Source organism: Mus musculus, chromosome 10 (genome assembly GCF_000001635.26).
Source record: "Mus musculus strain C57BL/6J chromosome 10, GRCm38.p6 C57BL/6J".
NCBI classification, from domain to species: Eukaryota; Metazoa; Chordata; class Mammalia; order Rodentia; family Muridae; genus Mus; species Mus musculus.
The window spans coordinates 46,846,439-46,855,972 of record NC_000076.6 but is presented as its reverse complement, the minus strand read 5'-3'; positions in this window follow the sequence as shown (position 1 = coordinate 46,855,972).

The following is a 9,534-nucleotide window of genomic DNA, read 5'->3' as shown; positions in this document are numbered from 1 at the left end:
CTTGCAAATATCAGTGTCTTATGAACATCTCATCAAGATTACTTTACAAAGTGTTTTCTGATGCCTTTATTATGTGATGACATACTAACCTTAAGAATATGTTGCAGAATCTTTCTGGCATATGCAATAGTGTCTGGGTTTGGTGGCTAATTATGGGATGGATCCCCAGGTGGGGTAGTCTCTGGATAGTCCATCCTTTGTCTTAGCCCCAAACTTTGTCTCTGTAAGTCCTTTCACGGGTATTTTGTTCCCTATTCTAAGGAGGAATGATGTATCCACCCATTGGTCTTCCCTCTTCTTGATTTTCTTGTGTTTTGCAAAGTATATCTTGGGTGTTCTATGTTTCTGGGCTAATATCCACTTATCAGTGAGTGCATATCTAATGACTTCTTTTGTGATTGGGTTACCTCACTAAGGATGATATGCTCCAGGTACCTCCATTTGTCTAAGAATTTCATAAATCCATTGTTTTAAATTGCTGAGTATCACTCCATTGTGTAAATGTATCACATTTTCTGTATCCATTTTTCTGTTGAGGGACATCTGGGTTCTTTCCAGCTTCTGGCTATTATAAATGTTATAGTTGTCTCATATGAGGCTATGCCAGTACCTGGCAAATACAGAAGTGGATGCTCACAGTCATCTGTAAGATGGAACACAGGGCCCCGAATGGAGAAGCTAGAGAAAGCACCCAAGGAGCTGAAGGGGTCTGCAACCTTATAGGTGGAACAACAATATGAACTAACCAGTACCCCCCAGAGCTCGTATCTCTAGCTGCATATGTAGCAGAAGATGGCCTAGTCTGCCATCACTGGGAAGAGAGGCCCCTTGGTATTGCAAACTTTATATGCCCGAATACAAGGGAATGCCACGGCCAAGAAGCAGGAGTGGGTGGTTAGGGGAGCAGGGCAGGGGGAGGGTATAGGGAACTTTCAGGATAGCATTTGAAATATATATAAAGAAAATATCTTTAAAAAAAAGAATTGTTGCAGAGTATGTGAATATAAGTAAACTTAAGGTAACATATTCTGCTTAAATACATAAGCATAGTAATTTGTAGTTCTATTGTTTTCACTGATCCTAAAAAGAATATTCTCCTTTTGGTCCTAAAAGGGATATTTTCGTTTTGGTGACATTTCATATTGTGTAACTCCCCAGTAAACAGATTAATCCAGTCTGTCTCCATGTCTCTTGCTAGCAGAGATAATCAATTTTCAGTTGTTATTTTGGGGACTGTACCTTCAGCTAAGTTTCAGAATGTGTGGAGAGGACAGCGTCTCAGCCATATGTAAGAAACCAAGCTGATGGTTTCCAGAAGGTGGTGCTAAGAATGTGGAGCAGACAGTTTAGCTTCCTGACATACATGCTTTCTGAAGGGCATAAACGTCTTTGTCTTCGAAGCTGGTCATTTGACATGGAATATAGTAGTCTTTTTGACAACCTTCTTCATGCTTTGGCCTCTGAATCTCACCAGGCTCATGTTAGTGCCAATTTGTGTAAGTGTATCTGGCTCCACCCTATCATACTGCTGAGGCCAGAATTTGATGTTCTTTTTCCTGCTCTATTCCAATAATTGCTAATTCTGTTGCTAGACCAAATTCTCTTCTAACTTTGAATCTGACATTGAGAGCAGAAAACTGAATAACTCAGTGTAGTATTCTGATATGGTGAGGACCGAATAAAAGTTCGGAATTGATTCAAATCCATACTTTCTGATATTTCCTTATGGTTTCTGTTTCCTTATAGCTTTTAAGCATTTAGTTTGTGATTGGGAGTCTCTTGTTGTCAATTTTAAAAGTATACCTTCTCATTAAATACTGGGTGGTACCGGGTTTCTTTTATCTGAGTTACAGTGGACTCAATGAGATATAAACCTTTGAGGTGGCAATAGCCTTAAACAAACACAGGGAGCAATCCAAAATGAAATGTGAACCCCAAAGTAAGAGGTCTGTGCAATCAGCCAATTCTTCTCAGCAGGATTCATATTGGTAATATGACATTGCTGTCTGACAAGCAGAGTTCCAGAAAGCACTTTACACTCCTGCTATCTATCACACCTGCCAAGAGCCCAAGTCAAAGAAAAGGATGGAGGTGGAAGAAAAAGCTTCTCCTTCATCAGGACCTTATAAAGCCTGGTTTGAAACAAGACTGTTGCAGTGTTCATTAGCCTTATCTTTGCTTCTCTTATTATAAGGAGACAACAATGGCTAGCTATTGTTTCTTATTTCCTGAGCAGTCAGACAGTAGAAGAATTGTAAACATAAGCATAGATTACAGATGGTCTCTCTGCTTCTGTCCCCTCTGCCTTGCCCTCTTATCAAAGACATCCACATGACTTTCTGATCTAAAAATTATCAAAAAGATTCGTAGCACAGAGCTGGCTAACCAGATATATCTATCATTGAAAGTTTACTTACTTTAAAAAGAATAAAGGATCTTTTGTTTATTTGTCTGTCTGTACATCTTTAAAACAATGAGTAAAACTATAATGTGGTGGAAATTACCTCAGGCAATTGTGGACCCATATGCATTATTCTTTAAACTCAGTAGGACTCATTTATAAAAATGCATAGCTTTTTTAAAAAAATCAATTACTCTACAGGTCAAAACAAGCCTCTCAAATATAAGGATGATAGCATTTCTCACTTACACATAAAAGAAATTAATCATGCAACATGAATACTAAATATGTAGCAAACTCTAATTTTTAGTGTCTCTGAGAAAATAGTGTGTGGCTGCTGTAAAGAAACACTACATCTATTTGATCCATATTCAATGATTAATTTTGACTGTTACCATTTAGAAATATTTTCTCTTCTTTTCTTTCTTTTTTTTTTTTGTTGTTGTTTGTTTGTTTATTTTTGGTTTTTGGTTTTTCGAGACAGGGTTTCTCTGTATAGCCCTGGCTGTCCTGGAACTCACTTTGTAGACCAGGCTGGCCTGGAACTCAGAAATCCGCCTGCCTCTGCCTCCTGAGTGCTGGGATTAAAGGAGTGTGCCACCACCACCCGACAGAAAATTTCTTAAGGCAAATGATATGTGTGTGTGAGCATGTGTGCATGAACATGTGTGTGTGCATGTGCGTGTGCATGTGTGTGTGTGTAGAAAATACTATCTGCTGTGATTTGATTTCAATTGTGGTTTCACTTTAAAGTTGTCAGGCCTCCACAGGACCCTGATGATTTCACCAAGAGCTAACAAGTGTTTCTTAAATGCAGGCAGTGGTTCGGTGTCAGTGTATATCAATATTGCAACACAGTAATTGTTAGGCAGAGAGTTTCTGATTCTGTTGATTTGGGTAGACACATGTATTCATATTTCTTACATGAGATCCTGTGATGTTGATGCTGTTGGACTATCACTCTGCTATCTATATCACTTCATATAGCATTGTCTTCAATGTAAGTACCTAAGAGTAATTTTTTTCCAGTAGTTTTAGAGTAGGGTTCAAAATCGTTTATTTTTATTAGCTCCTAAATGATGGAAACGGACCCTATTTTGAATCAGAAATTTTTCAAGGGGGAAGGCTCTGATGGAAGCCATGACCTTATAGACCAATGCTATGGCATCGATCTCTGTCTCTAGATCCTTTTGAAGCTTCGGTTTTTTTGTAGACTGTGTCTGAAGAAGTACAAGAATTCCCCTTTATATTGTGACTGCTACTGGGTTTGCTCCTCAGTAGACTTGCTGTTTTATTGATCCTGATACATTCAATGTTTACTAGATTCAGACTAGAGAGCAATCTTAAGTTAGTGGTGCCTACAGTAATAAGGAATGTGATAGATGCTCAACACCAAATTATTTGTTGATATATCCTCTGAATAATACAGAGACACAATTATTAACTATATAATTACAGACATGCCACTCCACAAGATGGCAGTGGACACATAATACCAAAGGGTTTGAGATTACAGACTTCACCACAGCCTCAGAGTGAGAAAGGTTTCTTTCAAAAAATTTAAAAGTATTGAATGACTGGAAACTATTAGACACTCTCTGGGAAAACCACTGGAAAAGGCTTCTGGATTCTGTCTTCACCCAGAGTTTATCCAGTGTGATAACATTCTTTACGCAAATACCATAATTATGCATAAAGAGTTCCCATTTTCTATATATTCAGAAAAGTGTTTGTATGAAGCTTTGCTATTCTCCATTTAAAGGGATAGGAAATATTTCTTACATCTTTGGAAACTGCAGAATTATGTCTCACCAGAATACGACACTCTTCTTATGGTCACTTCTGTTTAGAAGCAACCACCCTTGACTAGAATTATGTTTTCCTTAGCCATTCACCTCAGGAGAGTCTTAGGCCCTTGCTTTTCTATTCCTCTAACTAGGGCATCTGAGACACAAATTCACAATTATGTGGGAGGCTCTCAGATAGATTGGAAATGTCTGGTAGCATACTCTCAGTTCCAAAGCTGAGCATCTTCCCTTTGCAATGAATTGCCATTTCATATTTTATATATTATTTTTAAATATTTTATATGTGTGATTGAGTAAATGTGTGGGAGGAGGCAAGTGTCAAGGAAAACCAGAAAAGGATTTCCAATACCCCAAAGCTGGAGTTACTGTGGTTGTTGGCTACCTGATATGTATGCTGGAAACTGGACTCTGGTGTTGTAGAAGAGCAGGGAGCACTGTCAACCACTGAGCCTTCTCACTTTATTTGCTGAATTCTGTGGCTTGGATTATCAATCAAAGGGACAAAAAGCTTAAATAACAGGGGGATTGCTAGTGAGCCAGTAACTCCATTAAATAACTTATAATTACTATGTAAGTTAAATATCCCAAAGAAATCAATATTATAACAAAAGGAAATCAAAGGGATACAAATTAGAAAGGAAGAAGTCAAAATATCACTATTTGCAGGTGATATGATAGTATAATAGTGACCCCCAAAATTCCAACAAAGAACTCCTAAACCTAATAAACAACTTCAGTGAAGTAGCTGGATATAAAATTAACTCAAATATATGACTGGCCTTTCCCGACATGAAGGATAAACAGGCTGAGAAACAAATTTGGGGAACAACACCCTTCACAATAGTCACAAATAATATAAAATACCTTGGTGTGACTCTAACTAAGGAAGTGAAAGATTGTATGGTAAGAATTTCAAGTCTCTGAAGAAAGAAATCGAAGAAGATCTCAGAAGATGAAAAGATCTCCCATGCTTATGGATTGGCAGGATTAGTATAATAAAAATGGCTATCTTGCTGAAAGCAATATACAAATTCAATGAAATCCTTATCAAAATTCCAAATCGATTGTGATACAAAGTGCATGGTACTGGTACAGCAACAGACAGGTAGATCAATAGAATAGAATTGAAGACACAGATATGAAACCACCCACCTATGGTCACTTGATCTTTGACAAAGGAGCTAACACCATCCAGTGGAAAAAAGACAGCATTTTCAACAAATGGTGGTGGCTCAACTGGCAGTTAGCATGTAGAAGAATGCAAATTGATCCATTCTTATTTCCTTGTACAAAGCTCAAGTATAAGTGGATCAAGGAAATCCACATATAACCAGAGGCACTGAAACTTATAGAGGAAAATTAGGGAAGAGCCAAGAAGATATTGGCACAGGGGAAATAATCTTCAACTGAACACCAATGCCTTGTGCTGTAAGATCAAGAATGAACACATGAGACCTCATAAAACTGCAAAGCTTCTGTAAGTCAAAGGACATTATCAATAAGACAAAACAGCAACCAACAGATTGTGAAAAGATCTTTACCAATCCTAAACCTGATAGGGGGCTAATAGCCAATACTGATTAAGAACTCAAAAAGTTGGACTCCAGAAAAAAAATAACCCTATTAAGAAATGAGGTACAAAGCTAAACACCTAAAAAATGTGCAACATCCTTAATCATCAGGGAAATGCAAATCAAGACAACTCTGAGATTCTACCTCAAATCAGTTAGAATAGCTAAGATCAAAAACTCAGGGGACAGCAGATGCTGGTGAGGATGTGGAGAAAGAGGAACACTCCTCCATTGCTGGAGGGATTGCAAGCTGGTACAACTACTCTGGAAATCAGTTTGGTGTTTCCTCAGAAAATTGGACATAGTACTTCTGGAAGATCCAGCAATACTACTCCTGGGCATATACCCAGAAGATGTTCCAGTTTGTAAGAAGGACACATGCTCCACTCTGTTCATAGCAGCCGTATTTATAATAGCCAGAAGCTGGAAAGAACCCAGATGTCCCTCAAAAGAGGAATGCATACAGAAAATTAGGTACATTTACACAATGGAGTACTACTCAGCTATTAAAAACAATGAAATTTTAGACAAATGGATGGATCCGGAGGATATCATCTTGAGTGAGGTAACCCAGTCACAAAAGAACACACATGATATGTACTCACTGATTAGTGGATATTAGCCTAGAAGCTCAGAATACCAAAGATACAATTTGTAAAACACATGAAACTCAAGAAGAAGGAAGACCAACTGGATACTTCGATCCTTCTTAGAAGAGGGAACAAAATTCCCATGAAAGGAGTTACAGAGACAAAGTGCAGAGCAGAGACTGAAAGACTGGCCATCCAGAGACTGCCCCACCTGGGGATCCATCTCACAAACAACCACTAAACGGAGACACTATTGCAGATGCCAACAAGATTTTGCTGACAGGAGCCTGATATAGCTGTCTCCTGAGAGGCTCTGCCAGTGCCTGGCAATCACAGAAGTGGATACTCACAGTCATCCATTGGACAGAGCACAGGGTCCCCAATGAAGAAGCTAGAGGAAGTATCCAAGGAGCTGAAGGGGTTTGAAGCCCTATTGGAGGAACAATATGGACTATCCAGTACAGCAGAAATCCCTGGGACTAAACGACCAATCCAAGAAAACACATAGTGGAACTCGTGTCTCTAGGTACATATGTAGCAGAGGATGGCCTAGTTGGTCATCAATTTGAGGAGAGGCTCTTGGTTTGGGACGGTTCTATGCCCCCGTATAAGGAATGCCAGGGCCAGGAAGTGGGAATGGGTGGGTTGGGAGCAGGGCGAGGGAGGAGGGGATAGGGGACTTTTGGAGAGGAAACTAGGAAAGGGGATAACATTTGAAATGTAAATAAAGAAAATATCTACTAAAAAAGATATCAATATTATTGTTTTAGAGGAATGGACTAGTGCAGCATGACAGAAGGGGAGTTGAAATTGGGGGGCTAACATGTATAGATGTGAAGTGGAAAGGATTAATTCTTACTAGATATTTGAATACAGAATCTCCTATTGTAGAGCTAGACTATGTAAGAGGCTTTAATGCAGATGATTTATGTTACATTCCCAGAATCTTTTTGGTGAGTCTCAAGTACCTCTATGATCACCTTCAGGGATATCTAATACTTCTGACTTCATTGGCCAAACAAACCTATATGCTGAAACCTTCCTCCTCCTCCTCATCCTCCTCCTCCTCCTTCTCCTCCTCCTCTTCCTCCTCCTCCTCCTTCTTCTTCTTCTTCCTCCTCCTCCTCCTCCTTCTTCTTCTTCCTCCTCCTCCTCTCCTCCTCCTCCTCCTCCCGTTCTCTCTCTCTCCCTCTCCTTCCCTCCCTCTATCCTGCCTTCCCCTCCCTCCTCCCTTTTCCTCCCTCCTCCCTCCCCCCCCCTCTCTGTATGTGTGTGTCTCTCTCTCTGTATCCATGTATGTGTCTGTCTGTCTGTCTCTGTGTCTTTGTCTCTCTGTGCATCTCTGCCTCTCTCTCTGTCTCCATTTTCTCTTTCTCTCTTTCTGAAATAAAATGAATTTATAAGAATATTTCAGGGTGGAAAAATCTAGAAAAACAATCTAGAATTTTTCAGAAACTTAAGCAAGACCTGTCACTGTTCCTCAAAAAGTAGGAGCCCAAGGAGGTATATCTGTGCTTTCTGATATTATTTTGTTGTCAAAATTATTTGATAAGGGTTTATATTCTCTGCATTTATGAAAGGGCTGCAAGATTTATTTCATAGATATATTTAAAACATGTATGTATCTTGTAATATATGACTGTGTCACGCATTATTTATAGTAAACCATATTATAACTTATCTGGAATAAAAACTCTCTCCATGTCTCATACATTTATTTGATACATTTAGCAAACCTGTACGGGACACGGGAATCTTTCCTGAATTTTCTTATAGATGATACTCAGTGTGATAGCTTACAACATCTATTGATTCAACTCATGTTAGAAATGCACCTTCTGCATGCTTCTATGTGGAACACACCCACTTCTATCATCTCAGTTATGAGTATAGTCTATTGATCATAAATGTTCTACATGATGGAGCTACCTTTCCTGCTTTGTAAAGGCATTAATAGGAATTGGTTCAGCACATACCAAACAGGCAGGGTTTGCCCTCTACCAATTGTTGAGGACAGTGAAATAAATGGATCATTTTGCTTAATCCCAATAGAATTGTTTCTATTACATACATACATTACTTCTAGATAATTCCTAGAGATAATAAGAAGTGAGTCTTATTAACCTCATTATTATTTCTGTTCAGACACTGAGGAAATTGAGGCTGAGGAAGGTTAACTAAGTTGCCTGTTGTAATGTAACAATTAAGTAGTTGAGCCAAGGGTCAATGTGCCTTAGATTTGGGAGTCAGAATTTGTGCCGATGTCCTACCATGCTCCCCCAGAAATGCAAGCCTAGCATAGCTACCCATTACAGTTTGATATAAATTCTGTTTTTTTCAAAATTATATTTCTGTTTACTTGCTTTTTTGTTTTACTTTACTGTTTTTAAATGAATTGAATAAAATATCTTAGAACCACCGTTAAAATCAATTTTATATATGTAATCATTATTTATTATTCATTTTTATTTTAATGATGTAAATTATCATCTAGATGACTATGCTAATAAAAGGGTCCTCTGTCCCCCACACGAACACCCCGAGGAGACAGATATATTGCTCTGATTCTGAAGTCGTCCTGTAATTCAGAGAGAAGTATGATAATATTTCTTTTCTTCTTCCTAAATAGATAAACATATTTTTAGAAATGTTTAAATAAATAGATTTTTCAGGGTGATGTTTCTAAGACAGACTTTTCTGATGAAATTCTGGTCTTAGATGTCTACTGAAAATGGCCAAATTATACCAACCAGTAATAAAAGCAGGAGATGTACAGCTTCCGGAATCTTCATAATCTTTTCATCATTCATTGTGATACCTTTAACTCTTGAAATGTGACTGTTCTTTCAAAACATTTCATGATTTTTTTTGAAGTTGTTTATTATAAAATGACAGGCTCTAATGCTGCTGCATAACTATAGTTTACCAAGCATTAGAACTAAACATGGAGCTAGGGCTCCTGGACTCCAACATTAACTTGATTTATGGTTTGTAGTGTAAAAATATCGGTGCTCCAATAACTTAAGGTGGTTTTGAAAATTAAGTAAAGAAGAAAATGCAACTATGAATCTAAACTTGCTTGGAGATATTAATTATGCATTTCAAGGAAGGGAAGTAAGCAAGCAATAATTTAATCTATAGCATGAAATAAATCTCCAACTGTA